General features: G+C 42.2%; 1 protein-coding gene across 6 annotated transcripts in view; it reads left to right on the top strand.

Annotated features, from left to right (window-relative positions):
* RNF144B (ring finger protein 144B) overlaps positions 1-21,634 on the top strand; it is a 179,579-nt gene that overhangs the window by 89,229 nt on the left and 68,716 nt on the right. The window contains exon 2 of one of the 6 annotated variants that reach the window (XM_025999316.2): positions 13,716-13,820. The exons of 3 other annotated variants lie outside the window; for them this stretch is intronic. The gene's annotated coding sequence lies outside the window, so the exon portion shown is untranslated. Of the gene's footprint in view, positions 1-13,715; positions 13,821-15,724; positions 16,065-21,634 lie in introns of those variants that run through there. 2 more of the 6 variants (XM_072729048.1, XM_072729051.1) reach the window with 2 other exon arrangements.

The raw sequence follows: 21,634 nt of genomic DNA, 5'->3' as shown, positions 1-21,634 counted from the left end.
TTTGTGCCAAATAAAAAAAAATCATTTGGGTGGGATTGGATCTTGTGAGGTCATTTGATTAGGTATTATTTCATTAATTTTATGTAACGATTACTTCACAGGAAATGGGTGGGCGTATTGGTCCGTGTTGGAAATAAAAGTTTGCTGGAATCACAAACAGGACTTAGAGGTAAAAATTTGAGGGTCATAGTTTAACCCTAAATGGTCTGTATCATGAGACAGCTTTGTAGCTGAATCTGTACTCTTATGAGTCTTTTTCTGATATATAAGCTACTAAACATTTAAAAATGTGATCACCATAGATATTTTTCTACAGTGACTACTCTGTGAAGATATAAGGTAATATATACAAAATACTTAGTACGAAGTATCTTGCCTGGCACACAGTAGGTGCTCAACAGTATAATCTGTTTCTCCCCCAAACTGGCCAGACCTAAGGAAGCTTCTACTTTATGAACTTTTAGGAGAAACTGTAAAAAAAAAAAAAAAGCAACAACACCCTGGCCCTAAGTGTGTATTTGTTGAAATATCTGTTAATTCTTTGGTAAGAATTTGGAATTTCCTTGGTGATTTAAACAAGATTTCCTCTATCAAATGTGCTCATTGTGAAAGTCTTAGATCACCAGCACAGATCTGATGTGAGCACAGACTCTTCAAAGCCTTGGTGGGACTACCTGTTTTAGCAGTTGCTCCCATTTAAAAATAGTTCCAGCTCCTGGCACTTCAAGGTTTCAGGGAATCAGGCAGAGGCACTCTGGATATGCAAGAATATGTTTTTCTCTTGGATTTGTAGGTGGGCAGCAGGTTTACCTGATGTCTATCAGTGCTGACAAATGCTGAGGAGGAAATGAGATGGCAAATCGGAAAACGAAAACTTGAACTAGGTGTTTGCTGGGTACCATCAAGAAGTATTGCATGCCTTTCGTTTGTTTTGATTAAATTCCAAGGTGATAGAATCATCCGGCTGTTAAAAATAATTAAGTGTCTTGTTTTCTACTTAGAAGTGTAATGGTTCCAGAGTTGCAAGTCAGAATGCTTTTGCAGCGGGACACTGGGACACTGGAACACAACCCTTGTTCCTGGGATTGAGCCTTTCGGTGAACAGGGCAGTTTATCAGGTGACATCACCGAGACACCTTTCAGGGAGCATTTCTTTGGATATGTGAAATTTTCCAAACCCCAATTACTAGAAATAATAGGATTATCAATCCACTTGGACAAAAACAAAGCAAAGCCATACCAAATATAAAATGTAGAGATGTTTAAGATCACGTTTCCTAATTATATATTCCAGTTAAATTGGAAATCTATAATAAAAATATGACACCCCCCCAAATGCCCCTGGAAACTAAGAAATGGTCTCCCAGATAAACCTTTGATCAGAGAGGAAATCAAAAAGAAATGGTACATTCTTTAGAAAGCAGTAAAATGATACTTCCTACCCCAGTTTTTAGGGCATAGTATATCCCAAAACTTTCCTCAAAGGAAAGCTTGTAACAGTAAATAAATAAATAACATACATATGTTATATATTTATATATTATATACATATTTATATTTCCTTCAAAAAGAGGAAAAGATGCTGATAAAGTTAAAAGTTAGAATTAATGGAATAGATGATAAAAAAAAAGCAGAAAGATCAACTAAGACAAAAAATTAGAAAAAGTAAAAATATTCAACATGAGCAATGAAGAAACACAACCACAGAAGCAGGAGAGTCTGAAAGAATTATACATCAAAACTGTAAAACTGGGATCCCTGGGTGGCGCAGCGGTTTGGCGCCTGCCTTTGGCCCAGGGCGCGATCCTGGAGACCCGGGATCGAATCCCGCGTCGGGCTCCCGGTGCATGGAGCCTGCTTCTCCCTCTGCCTGTGTCTCTGCCTCTTTCTCTCTCTCTCTCTCTCTCTGTGTGACTATCATAAAAAAAAAAAAAATTCAAAACTGTAAAACTCTATAGAAACAAATTTGAAAATTTAGAAGGAACAGACAATTTTTTACACAAAATGTCCTGTTGTCCCATCTCAGCATTGGTTCTGGACTTTATTATTTTAATGTGCACTAAAACGAGATGAGATGGTAGTCCTCTTAGGTTATCAGGTTGTGCTATGATCTCTAGTAGTGTGTGTGATACGTGTATTGTGAAGAATGTTTTTACTTTATTTTTTAATTTTTTTATGTTTTTACTTTAAGAGGCTTAAGTATGATCCTGTATTCCAACCCTTCCCCTCCACCTCCAATTCTCTCCAAATGCAAGTTAGCTTACACTTCCTTTTTTTTAAATTTATTTTTTAAAATTTTTTTTTATTTATGATAGTCAGAGAGAGAGAGAGAGAAAGAGAGGAAGAGACACAGGCAGAGGGAGAAGCAGGCTCATGCACCGGGAGCCTGATGTGGGATTCGATCCCGGGTCTCCAGGATCGCGCCCTGGGCCCAAGGCAGACGCCAAACCGCTGCGCCACCCAGGGATCCCCCAGCTTACACTTCCTTTAAAGAACAGCATGTAGAGCTCCTGCCTAAGAAAATGAAACACATTCCTGTATTGGTGGCTAAGGACCACTAACTCCTCCCAGTCCTGCTGGTGGTGGGAGAGTTTCATGAAAAATTGAGTCCTGAATTTCTATTTCCTAAGGAAGATGGTGATGACTATATAATTGACACATCTACTGAAGCAACATCCCTATCTACTTTAAAAGTTTGTAATTATTTTAAGAATGCTTTGTCCAAAGGTCATGATTTAACACCTGCAGCCACAGAAGGTGTCATTAAATTTTATTCTGTGAAGCATGACTTTTCATTTAGATCAAATGGCTCTTCCAAATCTATTCTGCACATTTTCAACTTTAAGTCAGCTTATGCACACCTTAAAAAGTAAAGTCATTGCTGTTGATCTGTTGGCAGAAGATGAGTTAACACACAGATTATGCTAGTTTCATGTAAATGTTACCAGATGCTTCAAAAAGAAAATCAATTAAAATTTTAACTTAAATGGTGTAATTATTTTCATATAATTCAGAAAAGCTTTTAGAAAAATCATTCCTCTGAAGTTTAAATATTTAATATTACTGTGGATTCTATTATAAATTTGTTTAAAAGTTTACCATCAAAAAATAAAAAATATATATATTTGTGTGTGTGTGTATATATATATATAATTTTTTTTTTTTTTTGGATTTTAGAAAGCAAGGTGGAGAGGCAGAGGGAGAGAGAGAGAGAGAATCTTAAGCAACTCCATGCCTGTGGTGGAGCCCAACGCAGGGCTCGATCTCACAACCGTGAAATCATGACCCTAAGATCATGTCCTGAGCTGAAATCAAGAGTTGGGATGCTTAACCAACTGAACTACCCAGGTGCCCCTGAAATTTATATATTTTTAACAACTCTATTGCGGTAAAATTTACATACCAGAAATTTTACCCATTTTAAGTGCACAGTTGGAAGACTTTCAGTAAACTTCTGCAATCATGCAAACAGCACTGCCATTCAGTTTTAGACTGCCTCTAGTCACTGACCGCAAAAGCTGCCTGGTGCCCCTTTGGAGTCAATCCCCACATTCACATTCAGCCCCTGGAAAGTAATGAAAATGATTTATTTTTCAGTGAGAACACGAATAAGGATTTTGGTGGCGCAAAATATCAAAGTATACACAGTGGAATTACTAGAATAAGAAATCCGTGGAATATAAATGTGCATGTATAATTGCACATAGAAATCATTATTTCTTTCAAACAAGATTCGGTGAAAACAGAAATAACAGCCACATTTTACAAATATTTTTCTTGATACACTAAGTTGGTGAACGACATTTTTGTGATGGAGGTGACGTTGAATATGGATGGAAGTCCTTTGGCACGCAGTTTGTTTTTTGTCCTTGCATCCCATTATCAATCAGATTTTATAAATATTTTGAGTCTTTGAAGAATTGCTTTGTAAATCAGTCTAGCGGATAGTCTTGACCATTTTTTGCAAAGGGGTCCTCTAAATTTGGGTTGTATTTTGTTTGAGTCCAGTTAGAAATTTTTAATCAAAGTATTAGTTAATGGAGCAAGAAAAACAAATATTCAGGCTTTGAAGTTTTACAAATTGCAATTATGGAAAACAAAGCTTGCAAACAGGAAAAATATGGCAAATTCCCCTTGCCATATTTTTAACGTTAAGATAAACCAAAAAAAAGATAAACTAAAATAAAGTTTAAAAACTGTTTTAATGAATACAAACATGTCGTTTTATTCATTTAAAGTTTTATTTCTGAAAAATTAGAATTTATCCTTATAAGGTAGGAACTGAGCAAGTAAATGATAAGAATTCAAATACAGTATACAGAATTCAATTTTGAAATTTTATAGTTCCACTTGGAATATCTGGACTGTGGAAAGAGTCTTTTGATAGAAATACTATTTTTAATTGGATACACTTGTGTTTTCCTCAGTAACTCAAAATAGATTGAATTTAGAAGGTCTGTGATTTCAAGATATCTAACTTTGATTATACAGTAAAAAGCATCACAAATAGAATTCATTTAATGAATTTTCTTGTATAAATATTTCTCAAAGAAAGGTATTAAAAGGAAAAAATACAGTGTCTTTTAAAATACTTAAATATTTACACGCCCTAATATAAATATAAAAATTAAGAATCTAAAAAAAAACCATTAAGAATCTACTCCATGTAGTAGAATTTTCTCTGAGCTTACTAGGTATTTGAGCACTGAAGAGAAAGTATCTTCTCAATTAAAAATATTATGGTCTACAGAAAAGAGTTAATCAAAGCGTTCAATAATTTCAAATGTATTAAATATGAAATGTGCCTTTGAAGAAGAGTGCAGGAATTTTTATTTAAAAAATAAAATTATATTGAAAATATAACATCTTTCATAAAAATAGCAACAACTCAGTAACACAATAATTAAGTACTTGAATATGCACCAAGAATAATTCCCCTTGCCATATTTTTAATGTTAAGATAAACCAAAATAAAGTTTAAAAACTGTTTTAATGAATACAAGCATGTCGTTTTATTCATTTAGAGTTTTATTTCTGAAAACAGTTTTTGAATCAAACCATTCAGTCCAGTCCAGTTTGCAGACCAATGTATTTGTCTGTAAACCAACTATTTTGTGAATCCCCTATATATTTTAAAAGTTATTTGATTTTATTAGCATCTTTTTTCATCCTTAGAGTGTCCTCGTTTGGGCAATTTTATGGTCATTATGTCTTTAAGAGTCAGATGATTACTTTGTTATTTCAAATTTTCTAGGTCATAGAAAAAGATAAGTACCTCCCCAATTCACTTTATGAAGCCAGCGTACCATTAATACCAGTATAAGATAATACAACAGGGTCAAGAAGGTATTATTCCAGGATATATATTTGGTTCAATATGAGAAAATCCAGCCACCGAATCCATTATCTAAAAAATTTAAAAGTAACATGATCATATTGGTAGTTGCTGAGAAAACATTTAGTATAGTTCAGTACCAAACCTAATAAAACTCAGAGGAATACAAGGAATAGAAGGAAACTATTTAGACATAAAGACTATTTGTGAAAAATCTAACAACTTTATTTTATATGGTGAAATACTAAAACCAATTAAATAAGGATCTAGATTAGAATGTCTGACCAGCATTTTTATTTATCATTATGTGTAATGTTGTAGGAAATTCAATGAGATAACAAATTATATTGCTGATATATTTCCTGGAATGGAAGAGATTAAAAAACTTTTTTTCTGGTAGCTGAGATGACTGTATATACACCCCCGAATGTGAGACTAAATTAGAAACAGAACAGCCACTCTAGTGGAATTAATAAACTATTTGGGGAGATGGCTGGATGTGAGATAAATGTAGAAATTGAAAGTTTTTCTCTAAGCAGTGAATTCTAAGAAATGGAGGAATTATTCCCTTAAATAATAAAACCATAAAATATACAAAATATTTAAATTTCCTACAGTTCAAAACTAGAAAAGCTACATGGGTTTTTAAAAATTGGATAAAATGATCATAAAGTTTTATATTGATAAATACCCTATTGAAGTTAAGAAAAGTATGAAATATAGCAATATTATAGACCACTATAATCAAGATGGTGTTGGCTTAGCAATTGACAAATAGACCATTGGAACAGAGTAGATTTAGAAATAAATCATTCAGGTCATTGGAAACCTTTTTAATCAAGACTGGAAGCCCCAGATTAATATCCAAAATATATAAAGTACTCTTTAAGTCATCACCAATAAAACAAGATCCAATTAAAAAATGGGCAGAGGACCTGAATAGACATTTTTCCAAAGAAGCCATACAGAATACCAACAGTCCCATGGAAAGATTCTCAACGTCATTCACCATCAGGGAAATGCAAATCAAAATCACAATGATCTCATTCACACCACTCAGAAAAAGACAAGAAATAACAAGTGTTGGTGAGGATGTGGAGAAAAGGGAACCCTTGCGCACTGTTGATGGGGTTGTGAATTGGTGCAGCCACTGTGGAAAATAATATGGAGGTTCCTTAAAAAATTAAAAATAAAAATATCATACAGTCCAGTAAACCCACTTCTGGGTATTTATCTGAAGAAAATAGAAACGTTAACTTGAAAAGATGTGCACCCCTAGCATTATTTACAATAGCCAATATATGGAAGTAACCTGAGTGTCCATTAGTAGATGAGTGGGTAAGGAAGAGGTGGTATATATACAATGGAATGGTACTCAGGCATAATAAAGAACAAGATCTTGCCATTTGCAGCAACAACATGGATGGATCTAGAGAGCATAATGTTAAGGGAAAGAAGTCAGAGAAAGACAAATACCATATGATTTCACTTATATGTAAAATCTAAAAAACAACTAATGAACAAACAACCGCAGAATCTTTTTTTTTTTTTTTAAGATTTTATTTATTTATTTATGAGAGACACAGAGAGAGAGGTAGAGACATAGGCAGAGGGAGAAGCAGGCTCCCTATGAGATCCTGATGTGGGACTTGAGATCACAACCTGAGCCAAAAGACGCTCAACTGCTGAGCCACCCAGGCGCCCTAAAGCCCCAGATTGTTAAATATAGAGAACAGATTGGTGGTTTCCAGAGCAGGGTCAGTTGGGTGAGGGTGAACAAAGTAGATAAAGGGGATTAAGAACTACAAACTTCCAGTTATAAAGTCAGTAAGTCACAGGGATGAACAGTACAGCATAGGGAACCTAGTCAATGATACTGCAATAACATTGTGTGGGGACTGAGGGTAACTGCATTTACTGTGGTGGGCATTCTGTAATGGAATTGTCAAGTCACTATGTTGTACACCTGAAAGTAAGATATGTCACCTGTACTTTAATTAATTTAAAAAAGACTGGAATCCCCAGAAGCTAGATAAGAAAAGGGAGGCTTATCTGAATATATACCATCAAAAACCATTTTGTCCAAGTAGTAACAAAATAAATCAAGGCATCAGCTTCATTTGGAAGAAGCGTTTGTAAAACATATTTCAGGCAATGTGTAATACGAACAGGAAAAATATAAATGATTCTAAAACAAAATGGACAAAGAATATGAATAGGTAATTCACAGATGTGAGATAAATGATGTGTGTGTGCACATGTGGTGTGCTTAAGTGAGCAGAGAGAAAAATGCTTACAAGACACCATAGGCTGTTTGTTATCTTTAGCATGTGGTCAGTGAGGGGCTGCTGAGAGTAGGAAGTGAAAAACATGCTATGACACACTTCTGACCACTGAAGAAGATAGACACAAGAATAATTTGAATAATTTGAGTGCTCCCTAGGTGCCATAGTTGAAGAAGAAAGAGAAAGCTGAGTTAGAAGTGGAAAGAATAGAGAGGACTCCGGGCAGTAAATTATTTTTTCACTACTGGCCTTATGAGATGTTGATTACTTGTAACTAGTGGCACAGTGACTTCCTCGAGATAGGTATAGTTGAGTGGGTCAGGCATAATATGAGTTTAAAAATTATTGGGAGGTCCTTGGAAAAGGCATTTTGCAAAGGTATGTCACATGACTGCAATCCTTGCTTATTTAAGCTGATCTTCATATGCTTCCTAATCTATGATTGCTCTCCAGAGGCCAAGGGGAATGAGAAAGATCTACTTAAGGAACGAACAATGATTTGTAAGAAAGATCTTTCAGATTCCATTTTTTTTTTTAAAGATTTTATTTATTAATGAGAGACAGAAAGAGAGAGAGAGAGAGAGGCAGAGACACAGGCAGAGGGAGAAGCAGGCTCCATGCAAGGAGCCCGATGTGGGACTCGATCCTGGGTCTCCAGGATCACGCCCTGGGCGGAAGACAGGCACTAAACTGCTGGGCCACCCAGGGATCCCCCAGATTCCATTCTGTTGACAATGCAGACATTGTTGCACGGAGTCTCTGGTTTTTGCTAAAGTTGTTAGTAAAAGAAAAGTCCTTGAGCTGCTCTTCCTGAGGACCACACTGCGACATGGTGCTGAGGAAGGTCTGGATGACTTCAGGTGTAAGGTGGTAGATGTGGAAAGGAAATAAGCTTCCCACGAGTAGGGGAGATTTTTTTCTCTTGGAGGATACAGAAGAAGATCCCTCCCTCTCAAGGTACCTGCATTTCTCAATCCAGCATTCATCTATAGCTGTGGCTTCCACGCCCTTAGTTTGGTTTCTTTGATCTGTTGCAGACAATAATATTTGTTAGTTCTATCTGGCTTCTGGTTTCACTGGGCACTTTATGATTCATTATTTTGTAGGAAGAGAAGAGGGAGCAACCAATTGCTACAGTATCTGGGATGATGACTTATGGGAACGTTGTTTAGGGATTTTTTTTCATTGTCTGATACGTAGGAATTTGGAGATGTTAAGTGGAGAATCTTTTTTTTTTTTTTTGGTTAAAGACTTATTTGACAGCATGGGGGAGGGGAGAGGGACAAGCAAGCTCCCTGCTGAGCAGGGAGGAGGACATGGGGCTCTATTCCAGGACCCTGAGATCATGACCTGAGCCAAAGTCAGATGCTTAACAGACTGAGCCACCCAGGTACCCCTCTCGTGGAGAATCTTAAGTCAGGGCTGATGCAGTCATTTTTTTCTGTAGTTCGGTGATGAACAGTAATTCTGAATCCCATTTTCTTATTGGCCTATAACCCTAGCTGGCTAGTGGTGTTATATAAGGAATGTTCAGAGTCTTGAACAACTGAATCCTTTGGAGTCTTTTTCTCTTGTAAGCTCTCCATCTGGAGTCATGATGGGTTCTTGTGTGGCATCATGGCAATGACGGCATGAGAGGATTCTGGTCAAGTTTTTCTTGTTGGGGCTCAGCAGGTTTTGACTTGCTCTGTGAGATGTTCAGATGCTCTTGTATGGTTGAAATAGAACCAAATGACATACTTCCAGCTTTTTGAAAACCTTGATATCAAGTCTCAGGTAACTGGATGACTGTCAAGTCATCCTGAACATATCCCTTGAATAGTTTCTATCACATTATTTTTGTGATGTTCTTAAGTCTTATTTTGTATTGTGTCTGACTCTTTTTTAAAAAAGATTTATTTATTTATTTATTCATTCATTCATTCATTCATTCATTCATTCATGAGAGACAGAGAGAGAGAGGCAGGCTCCCTCCTGGGAGCCCAATGCGGGATTGGACTCCAGGACCTGGGGATCATGACCTGAGCCTAAGGCAGACGCTCAACCACTGAGCCACCCAGGTGCCCTATATTGTGTCTTACTCTTAGTTTTATGCTTAATACGCTCAATAAATGTTGACTGAATGTATAAATGAGCACCATTAGATGCACCAGAAAAATGCAAATGGAGTTATAGCTGTTTGGAAAGCAGAAATGACCAAATTGGCATTGGCAGAGCTGGTGACCTTTGCCTTACATCTTTTCCTGTGGACAGAATTGCACTTTATTGCAGAAGCTGGTTTCCCAATACTTGTGTTCTTTTGTCTGGTTTTTGAAACTGAGCAAATCTTTTTCTTTAATTTAGATTTTAGTGCAGTATGTAATTAAGATGTCACATCTAAGGTATGTGTTACTAATTTACCTGCTCAGGTATATTAGAAGAGTAATTTCAACTGCATAAGAATGCATCTTGATTTTTCTTTATATTTATAAAAATATATATATATATTTAAATATAAATAAATATATTTATTTGCTTTATAAGAGCAACGTTGACAAGAAGAAACTCCACTTGATTCACTTCTTATGTAGGACCTCAGTGCATTTTATAACACACACCTATTAGATACTACATGTGGTAGGTATATATTATTATGGAGCATCTTATACATATTGAGAAAGCTAGTAATTCTATTATATATTTGTTTTTAGCCTCCTTATGTAGGGAAAACTCTGAGCAAGCTTTGGATTTACTTTGGGTTTGCTTTTTTATGATTTTTGGTATATCGCAAGGTAATGGAATTCCTGTTACAGTTTGGATTACTTACTGTTAATGTGAAGATTTTGTTTGCCTTTTCTTTAGGGAGGTCTGTAATTCAGATTGGGAGATGACTCTCTATGATGAATATCCACATGACTGCAGTCTCAGGTGGATAGTTTGTAATATCATGTCTGTTATTGCTCAGACAAAATACTGTTCTAGATGATAGTGGCTGGATTTTACTTCTCAGTCTGAGATATCAAATGTTACATTCATTTTGGCAGCCTAAAAGAAGCAGTTCCTCCTTAGGCATATTTGGGGGCTTCTCTTTCACCTACCCTTTAAATACTGGGGTTCCTTTGCGTTCTCTTTGCTTGCCTGCCTTCCTCCCTCCCTTCCTTCCTTTCTTCCTTTCTTTTTCTCTAAGTAGGCTCCATGCCCAGCGTGGAGTCCAACCCAGGGCTTGAACTCACCACCCCAAGATCAAGACCCGTGCTGAGATCAAGACTCAGAAGCTTAACTGACTGAGTCACTCAGGTGCCTCTGGATTCTTTTTTCCGATTCCTTTCTTTTCGCTTCTCATTTCCTTTCCTTAGATGAATAACATTGACCGAATTCTTACTGCATCTCAGGTCAGGGCCGTGCTGTACAGCTGAGCAGGTTGTGTGCTGCACAATTTCAGGAGGTGACATTCACTGGCCCACCCTAAAGACTTGTGTAGTGTCATCAGGCACTGTGCTCGATACTTTACAAACCCCTTGTTGACCCTCACAACAGCCTATGTGAAGAATATCATCATTCCTATTTCATAGATGAGAAAACTGAGTTTTGGGTATGTTAAAACTTGTTCAAGCTTACACAGTAATGAGTGGGCAATAAAGTTTGTATGGGTCCAAAGCCTTTGCTTCTCTCTACAGTGTGCTACCTTTTGTGGGTGATCTCAGCTCTTGGTGAGCTCATCTGTGACCACTACTTCAAGGCTGCTGATTACTAAAAGACTCTCCACCTTCTGTTGATTGCCTATGAGACAAGTCTTCCAGTATGTCCCAGAGGCACCTCAGATTCTGAAGGATTCAAATGGAATCATCATTTTCTGTATGACTGCTCCTCCTCTGTTTGCACTCTCATTTCTTGGCACCAGCAGCCTGGGCTCTTTTCTCCCCCAGCCTCCACATCAAATTGGATACCAGGTCCCTCCTCTCACTTCTGTTTCTCAAACATCTCTCCACTCATCCCCTTCCTTTCTAGGCCAATGGTCACTATATTGGCTCAGGCCCTCATTCTTGGATTCTGAATGCATGTGCTCTGACTTAGGACAAGGACTACCTAGGTGCTTACACTGGCTGTTGCACCTGGCTCACCTCTCTCCACCTTCCCCACGTGGCTGCTTGAAGACTCAGCTTTGAATCACTTTCTCAGGGAAGCCTTTCTTGATTGTTTTCACCGACCCCTTTCCACAGCTCTTCTGTGTACTCCCATAGAGCATCATGTTTATCATTTCACTCACCATAGTATCCTACTCCTGGATTTTCTTGTCTGACTCCTTCCCTGGACTGAGAGCTCTTTCAGGACAGGAACCAGATCCAATTTATCTTTGTCTTTCTAGCACCTAACAGCTTGTCTGGGAAGAGATCAATAAATGATTGAGGGGCACCTGCGTGGCTCAGTTGGTTAAGCGTCTGCCTTCAGCTCAGGTCATGACTCCCGGGGTCCTGGGATTGAGCCCCTCATTCCTAGTTATTTTATTCCAGATCCGAAAGAGTTGTTCACATACTACTATAGCGTTCTATGTGTTTAGTTAATCCTGTTAAAATTTTAATGTACTTTTTATTAACTTACATAGTGAAAATAATCCATGCTGATGTTATTTAGTTACCCAGTTTTTCCCCCTTTCTTTCTGCCATTTGCAACAGCAGGCGGCATGATCATTGCTTAACATATGTTTTCAGGAGAGCAGCTTCTTCCCTTATCCTGTTGACAAAAGATTATAATTTAATTGCATGATAATTTAGAAAGTGGATTCTGTGTTGAACTTTGGTCTACAGTGCCAGAGTTTTGCACTGAACTAATGAATAAACTAACCTTTTAGAAGGGGCTTTGTTTATCTTTCCTAATGCCTCTCCATCGACAGTGGCCGCTACAGTAAGAAAATACCTTGAGGTTGATTATCTTATTTATTTATTTATTTATTTAAATTTTTATTTATTTATGATTGTCACAGAGAGAGAGAGAGAGAGAGAGGCAGAGACAAAGGCAGAGGGAGAAGCAGGCTCCATGCACCGGGAGCCCGATGTGGGACTCGATCCCGGGTCTCCAGGATCACGCCCTGGGCCAAAGGCAGGCGCCAAACCGCTGCGCCACCCAGGGATCCCCATCTTATTTATTTTTATTTGTTTTTTAAAAGAGTTTATTTGAGAGAGAGAATGAGTAGGGGAAGAGGCAGAGGGAAAAGCAGATTCCTCACTGAGCAGGGAGCCCGAAGTGGGGCTTGATCCCAGGATCCCAGGATTGTGTCCTGAGCTGAAGGCAGATGCTTAACTGAGCCCCTCAGGCACCTGAAAGTTTATTATCTTAGCGCCTAACTACCGCTAAATTTGGAGCTAGACTCCGTGGGGTGGTCATTAACGTGTACCTTTTCACCTAATACAATTCAGGTCTCATTCCAGCTCTGCCCCTCTCTGGTTCCGGCCAACCACTTCAAACTCCCTGGCCATCAGGTTCCTTGTCTTTAAAATTAGGCATTTCGACTAAACTTGCTGGAACAACTTTTCAGCCTCAAATGTCCTCTGATACTATTACTTTGGGTCCCTCCCTACTGTGTGCTCTCTGTCTTATTTTCCTTGCCTGCCTTCTCTTCCTCCCCCAGTAATGGACTGGTCTGGGCCTGTCCTACCATCGTGTAGGTACGTTGTTTTCTTCAAGCGCATGGCTTTGGCCTGTAGGTTTTCTTGAACAGGGAGGGCTGAGAAGCAGTTTCCTTATGTTGTCTGGATTGGTACCCACTACCCCTGCTTCACTGGCACGCTCAGATCCCTTCCACAACAGACAGGTGGGCCCGTTCCTTTTAGGAAGCACACTCCTGGCTGCCTTTGCAAAAGTAGAGTGAGGTTGCCCAGCAGGTACAGAAAGATTCCTGTATCACAGCAGGGACATTTCTAAATTGCAAGGGTTCAACAGATTAGGGACTGTGATTGTGACATGGGGAGGGGAGGAGGGGTGGTGGCAGGTGTGGGGAGTGAATAGGTATATCATGTTTTAAACACACAAGTTAAGTGTCAGAGATTTTGTGGTGAGGAGGGCGCATCATAGCATACCCTACAGCTTCTGGATTGCTGTGTTACCTTCTCTTCAACCAGATCCAACCTGCCTGCCAGGTCACAATGGGTTCCCACATCCAATCTGTTGCTAAAGCACTTCAAGCAAAATCACTGTGTCATCAAGGTGTGCCTTTATTTTAGGAGGTAAGCAAAGACTGTCCTGCTCTGAATTGCCTGTGTTCTCATTTAATCAGGGGACGCAAAAGGACAAATCAGGGACAGGGTGTTTCTGATGAGATGTGTGGCTGGGAAATGTTTCTATAAAAACAGTGTGCTGCCAGGGTGGGAAGGCAGGTTGGGGATCCCAAGTAAAAGAGAGATTTTTGAAGAAGCTGGGAAGGAGGGAGAGAGGGAAGGAGTCCTAGCGGGAACAAGGGCTGATGAGCCACAAGCTTGCAAGGCCAAGAGGTGAAATGTCCTGGTCTGGGTGGGGGGTGAAGGGCATTGAAGGGCTGCCAGCCAGGCACCCTGCCCCGGATTTCTGCAGCCTGCAGGGGTAGTCCCAGGAGGGGGTGGGGGTAGAGAGAGAGACCAAGAAGGAGGAGGGGGGAGGGAGGGAGAGAGAGGAGAGAGGGAGTGGGAAGAGGAGAGGAGAGGGAGAAAGAAGGAGAGGGAGAGAGGAGGAGAAGCAGGACGGGGCGGGGGGGGGGGGCAGGGAGAGGGAGAAAGTGAGGAGGAGGAGGAGGAGAGGGAGAAGGAGAGAGGGAGAGAGAGGAAGGGAGAGAGAAAGGAGAGGGAGAGAGGAGAGAGGGAGTGGGAAGAGGAGAGAAGAGAGGAGAAAGGAGAGGGAGAGAGGAGGAGGAGCAGGAGAGGGAGGGGAGAGGGAGAGAGAGGAGGAAGAGGAGGAGAGAGAGGGGGGAGAGGGAGAGGGAGGAGGAGAGGGGGGAGAGGGAGAGATAGGAGGAAGAGGAGGAGGAGGAGAGAGAGGAGGGGGAGAGAGGAGGAGGGGGAGAGGGAGAGGGAGGAGGAGAGAGGGGGAGAGGGAGAGGGAGGAGGAGAGGGGGGAGAGGGAGAGAGGAGGAAGAGGAGGAGGAGGAGAGAGAGGAGGGGGAGAGAGGAGGAGGGGGAGAGGGAGAGGGAGGAGGAGAGAGGGGGGAGAGGGAGAGGGAGGAGGAGAGGGGGGAGAGGGAGAGAGGAGGAGGGGGGAGAGGCAGAGGGAGGAGAGGGGGGGAGAGGGAGAGATAGGAGGAAGAGGAGGAGGAGGAGAGAGAGAGGAGGGGGAGAGAGGAGGAGGGGGAGAGGCAGAGAGAGGAGGAGAGAGGGGGGAGAGGGAGAGATAGGAGGAAGAGGAGGAGGAGGAGAGAGAGGAGGGGGAGAGAGGAGGAGGGGGAGAGGGAGAGGGAGGAGGAGAGAGGGGGGAGAGAGAGAGGGAGGAGGAGAGGGGGGAGAGGGAGAGAGGAGGGGGAGAGAGGAGGAGGGGGAGAGGGAGAGGGAGGAGGAGAGGGGGGAGAGGGAGAGAGGAGGAGGGGGGAGAGGCAGAGGGAGGAGAGGGGGGGAGAGGGAGAGATAGGAGGAAGAGGAGGAGGAGGAGAGAGAGAGGAGGGGGAGAGAGGAGGAGGGGGAGAGGCAGAGAGAGGAGGAGAGAGGGGGAAGAGGGAGAGATAGGAGGAAGAGGAGGAGGAGGAAAGAGAGGAGGGGGAGAGAGGAGGAGGGGGGAGAGGCAGAGGGAGGAGGAGAGAGGGGGAGAGGGAGAGATGGGAGGAAGAGGAGGAGGAGGAGAGAGACAGGAGGGGGGAGGGGAGGGGAGGGCGCGGGGCCGCGAGCGGAGCCCCGAGCGCAGGGGTCCAGCCTGCGGCCGGGGGGCGGGGCGGGGCGGGGGTCAAGGCCCCTCACCTGCTCTCCCGGTGCGACCCAGATGGGAAGTAGGAAGTGCCGCGCCTGCGCTTCCTGTATAAATAAGCGCGCGGCTCGCCGCGCTCCTGCTGCTCGCGGCTGGCGAGCTGCGCCCCACGCTCCGCGGCGCTCGGGGCGGCGGGCGGCGGGCGGCTGTCGGCCCCGCTCCTCCTCCGGCGCGGCTCCCGCCCCTCCTCCCCCTCCCCCCTCCCTCCCCTCCCCTCCCCTCCCCTCCCGCCCGGCTGCAGCCCTGAGGAGCGCCGAGCGCCGAGCGCCGAGCCCGGGGCGCGGGAGCCGGCCGGGCCTCCGGGGGCGCGCAGCCTGGTCGCGGGGCGCGCGGGGGTCGCTGCCCGCAGGACCGCGGCTCTCCTGCCAGGTAGGTTCGGCGTGGCCGGGCCGGCGGGTGCTGGCCTGGGAAAAGGGAGAGGGAAAAAAAAAAAAAAAGAAGGAGCAGAGTCTCGGACTCCCGGTTCGGAGCTTGCCTTCCTGGCCGCGGCGCCCAAGCCGCGCGCCTCCGGCACCTGTTAACTTTTCCCGGCGGACGCCCCTGGAAAGGTAAAGAGAAAGTGACCCGTGATCCGACGGCCTCCACGGGGGTACGACGGGCAGGTTCGAGGTTGGCTCACCCCCCCCCCCGCCTTTCTCGGGGGACCAGACCCCAGTCGGCATCCCCGCGGGCGCTCCCCTGGGGCCCTGGGCGTCGACCTGCCTCGACGGGCGGACGGTGGGGTCTCGGCGATCCCGCTGGTTTCGTCAGGGAATCGCTGATAAGGCGCAGCGGGACTCTGGTCCTCTGTTGCTGCTCTCGCGTTTTAAGTTAAAACGAAAGCGATCCCCGCGTCCGCGGAGACAGGGTCCCGCGAGCCGAGGTCTCCCCAGGCACCTTTTGCTCCGGTCTAGGAGCTTCGGGGACTCTGCTGCGCGTCCGGCCCTGATGCCTGCCTCTACTTCCCACGCTCAGACTTCGCAGGAACGAATTCTCCTGTTCTGCAGAAATGCCCTCGTCCTTGCTTCCACTGTCGTGTGCCACTTCATTTCTTGCTGCTGCACCGATCTTGACTAAACGTTAGCTGGGGGTCCCTGTAGGTCCCGGTAGGTCCCTGTAGGTCCCTGTAGGTCCCTGTAGGACTGCGCTCTTGTAATGCGGCGTTTCTGGATGTTAATTTGGACACTGCAAGGTCTGAATTAAAGAACAATGTATCTTAGCATTTCGGAAGCAGCAGATTGGGGGTGGGGGGAGAAGGGGGGGGGGTCTAGGCCCAGAAACAAAATAAATGAACTTTGAGATGACTCAGTTTTCAGGGTGTGGGTAAGAGGCAAAAAGGAATCCAGCCAGTCTTACTGATGGATCTGGCTGCTGCAGTTTGCGCTGAGATGGTCCCTGGTCCCTTTCACATCCCATTGCTCTGTGGATGCCTCCTTCTCCTGACTCTGTCCTCCCTTCCCTTATGAACAGAACTTAGTTCTGTTCCTAAGTAGCAGCCCCTCAAGTATCTCTGAAACCATCTTGAAGAGGAGGTGGAGGGGGCGAGAAACATCTACGTAGCAGACCCTTGAGCCGCATTGAGATAATTGTATTCAGTCCAAGGCCGCGTTTTCACACACCTCCAGTTTTACCTGTGTGCACCTGTGACTCACCTCTTTTTCTTTGTGGAGGGCACACACTTGGAAAAATAGGAAAGAGAAAAAACTCTTCTGTTTCTCAAGTTTTCTCTGACAAATTGAAACTTCTTTTTTTTTTTTTTTCAAATTGAAACTTCTTGATGAGTAAACAAATACAAGGTAAACGTGTATAGAGAATGTAAGAATAAAAAGGACGTCAAGTAGCAGAATTAGGCAGCTTGACATTTTATTTAAAACGGAAGAAAACCTAACCAACCCCCCCCCCCCCAAAAAAAAACCCTGAAGCAATCACCCTAGATAACTTTATCCTGCACTACTGTGCTGGAAGTGAGGTGTGAGTGTGGTCAAGCACTGTCCATTTACCCAGAGTTTTACAAATATTTACAGTCATCTATGCCAAATATCTTTGCACTGAGCCCCAGAGAACATTCTCAGCATTCAAAAGCTCCATTCTCATGAATGGCTTCAGTTCATTGGCAATTTAAAGGCATCCAGGCTTTCAAACTAGGTCAGTTTAAGACATGTCTTTTTTTTTTTTCCAAATAATTAAGTTTTTGGGTCTCCCAGATTATGAACTAGGTTTTCTGACGCAAGCTTGACAGCAGAGTGAAAAGTTATGCTCTATCTACAAAGAAAAAAAAAAGAGCTTATTTTATCTATGTAGTAACCATTTATCTTCCTCAAAACTTCTTTCTCTTCAGCAATAGTACTTTTAATTTGAGAAAGTATATTTATATTTTTTGTTTTTGAGAAGCAACTTTAATATTTTGGGTGTTCAGAAACATTTCTGAGGACTTCAGAATCCTATCTTTGTAGTGTTTCTGCTAATTCTGGCTTCCGTGTTTGCCCTGGCCTTGACTTACAACGTTACTTTCTTGTTGAGTGAGATTCTTAGTGTTTGAAATCACTAGTTTGAGGTAGAGGTCAGGAATCATGCTGAACCCAGATGTTGGTAGAGGGTCGAAGTCCAAACAGTTTTGACTAAACCTACTTTGTGCAACTGATTGTTTTGGATACGGGCAAGGAGCCAAGATGCCACACAAATCATGCTTTCCACGGTGAGTTTTGGGAAATAGGGATCTGCAGCCCTTGCTCCGGAATCCTGAGATCTGATTTGGCAAGAATGCCCTACCTGAGTTTATAGAAGCTCCTTAGCTCTAGCACATTACCAATAGCTTTCACCTTGGCATTTGTTGGAAGTGAATACACATGAGAGCCAGGCCTTGCATATTCTCTCTCCTCCATGTACATGTAAAGAAGTTCTCCACTGGGACACCTGGGTGGCTCAGCAGTTGAGCATCTACCTTCAGCTCAGGGCGTGATCCCAGGGTCCTGGGATCCAGTCTGGCATCGAGCTCCCTACAGGGAGCCTGCTTCCCCCTCTGCCTATGTCTCTGCCTCTCTCTCTCTGTGTCTCTCATGAATAAATAAGTAAATAAAATCTTTAAAAAAAATAAAAAATGGTATCCGCTGCAGGATCCAGTGACTACTGACTGCCAGATGTGCTCTAGATGCTGAAGATAAAGAGAAGGATAAGATGTGGCCTCTGTCCTGAAGGAGTTGGTATAAGCTTGGATATGACATTGTTTGGGGTTGCAATTTTTAATTTGTGTTGCTTTACCTGAGCCTGTTAGAGGTTTGCCATCTTGACTTTTTTTTTGTAATGTTTCTCCTATGTCGTCTGAGCCTTACAAAACTTGAAGTGGCATAACAGTACCGAAGTTCATTTATTTAATTATTTAAGTTTCAATTTGCTTGTTCACCTTTAGATACACGTGGGAGGTCTTGTACAATGTTCCTATTTTTATTAACTTTGGCATTTGCTTTTGCTCATTTGATGGGTACTTCTAAACCCAATGCATCACACTGCGGTAGTTATTAAAACATGGAAGACTGTACATTCAGGAGAGTAGAAGTGGTCAACGTTTTTGCAACACAGAATGAGAAACTTCTCGTATGTGATGAGACCTCCGTTCTTGAACTGAAAACACAGCCACCTAGGGGACATATACTTCTCAAATTCATAGCAGAAGCTACAGCTGATCATGTGGCTTGTAGCTTCTGTTCAAGAACATACTTTGAAAGCTGTGTCTCATTGGTTGCCAGTTCCTCTGCAGTCATGAGTTTGAGTCCCAGGCCTTGAGTCAACTGGTTCTTTGTCTTTGAGGGAAGACAGAACAAGCAAGACATCTCCCACTTGGCTCTTTATTGGACTTGTGGCTGAAGCTATAAGCCCACAAACTGTCCTGTGTATTATTATATAAAACTATCTGTTGACAACCTCCTCCACTAGTTTATTCTTTGTAAGTGGGGACTGGTTTTAACCACTTTGACATTCCTAACACCTAACATGTGGAATTCAGTTCCTTGTGGGTCAACTTGGTTTCCTGCATTATTGATTTTTTGTTAATTTTTTTTTTTAAGGAATTGATTTGGAAAAAGCATACAAAAATAGACAGGCTGCCCCTTGCTTAGTGTGAGATTGAAAGGAGTCCTCTCTCAAACCGGTTTTTAAATTTGTTTGTATTTAAAACCTCTGTATGAAACTTTCACAAGACGGGATAATACATATATACACATGTTTTTATTCATTTGGAGAAAACATTTTGATTTAGGTATTCGTGCTTTAGCAGCTGTAGTTTCGTGGCAGTGTCTTGACCCGAGAAATCAGCCCATCTCTTGCTCTATGGGGCTTTCTGAAATAACACTTCTCCTTGATCTGTTAATTACATCATTGTCTGACCTGCCTGTAAGTGGCGTCCCTTCCTGCTTCTGAACTTTGTTGTTATGCCAGGCAGGGGAAAGAAAATTATTCAGCAGGGCTGTATGAATAATTGTGGGAGGCAAGGGAACCACTGATTAAAACACGGGGTGGGCTGGGCACAGTGGTGATGTCGAGGAGGGAGCTACCATGATGAGTGTAAAATTGCAATGCCAAAAATATCATTGAGCTGTTATTCTCCTTTTCACTCCTACCTTCTTTGTTAAGTTTTTTTTGTTGTTGTTGTTAGGAAAGCTGGGAATGGATTTTCTCCTCTTGGGCCTTTCCCTGTAGTGGTAACAAGAACATGGAAAGAAGGCAAGAAAAAAGAAATGTACTTTTTAGGAGAAGGATCAACATTTTGCCAATGTTAAAATTTGCCATCTCAGATGCCTGTATTCTATAGGTTTAGAGAATTAGCTTATCCCAACATCATCTACTTTGGTGGCCATTATCTTGACAGATCTTTCTATATATTTTGTAGGGAAAAAAAGTAAAAATTAGATCTTATTATTCTCACTATAAAAAAATTGTAAGTAGTTGAGGGGATGGATGTATTAATTAACCTTATGGTAATCGTTTTGAAACATGTATAGATATACAGGTATATACACACATGTGTATGATCACTGCATCGTATACCTTAAACTTATACAATCCTATTAATTGATTATATTTCAATAAAGCTGGAAGAAAATTAGATCTTGTTAATAGCTGTACTAGACTTTATACAGAATCTAATAGCAAAGAGACTGTTAAGAAGCAATATCTGCTAATATTTAAGAAGCTAGTCCTAATGGAGTGTCTGTCCTTTTTACCCACATAGTAGTTAATAGGGATATGTTTGCGCACCAGTTCCATTTTTAGAAGCTAACAATCTCCGGGTTACACATTTATAATCTTAATGCCATCCTGGTACCTGTTGAGATGAAGATGTTGAAAGTTAAGGAATTACAGACTGAAGTATTTTTTATTTCCTGGTTTCCTCTGAATGAGGCTGAGAAGCAGGGGGGGAAGGACACCATTGTCCCCTTCCTATCCCATGAAGCACAATGGTAAACAGGCTTTTACATAACACTGCTACCTCACAAGGCCTGAGTAGGTGAATATTTACTTCTATCACATCTAAGAATTAAGTATTTATTAGATTTGTTTATAATAGAGAACAGTGTCTAATATATATTTTGCAAATAATGACAAAGTAGTGTCCTATATGTGGTGCCAGATATCTACTCATTGGCCTTGAGCAATATTCTTTTAAAAAATAATTAAATAGATATAAAATATTTCTTTCTCCCCCCCCCCCCCCCCCCAGAATTTATGTATGAGAAACACATAGAGAGAGGTAGAGACATAGGCAGAGGGAGAAGCAGGCTCCCTGTGGGAAGCATAATGCGGGACTCGATCCCAGCACCCTGGGATCACTCCCTGAGCCAAAGGCAGATGTTCAACCACTGAGCCACCCAGGTGTCCCTATTTCTGTTTTTCTGATATTACTGGATTTGTACTGGCTCATCTAGTCCTTAAATGACTAGAGAGTGGGTCAAAGGTGCAAGCTGAGAGTAGAACCACAGCACCGGCCACTGTGGAGGTCTACCATAAATCCTTGTAACACCCATTGCTCAGCCAGCTGGTCTACCTTCCATTCCAGACTGTATTTAAGGTAGAGCTTGAACAAATGGCTTTTGGCTGTTGATGGGCCAGCACTTCACTAGACTGAGTCATTACTATCTGAGTCATT

The sequence above is a fragment of the Vulpes vulpes genome, chromosome 12, assembly GCF_048418805.1.
Source record: "Vulpes vulpes isolate BD-2025 chromosome 12, VulVul3, whole genome shotgun sequence".
Lineage (NCBI taxonomy): Eukaryota > Metazoa > Chordata > Mammalia > Carnivora > Canidae > Vulpes > Vulpes vulpes.
This window is presented reverse-complemented; position numbering and strand designations above follow the sequence as displayed.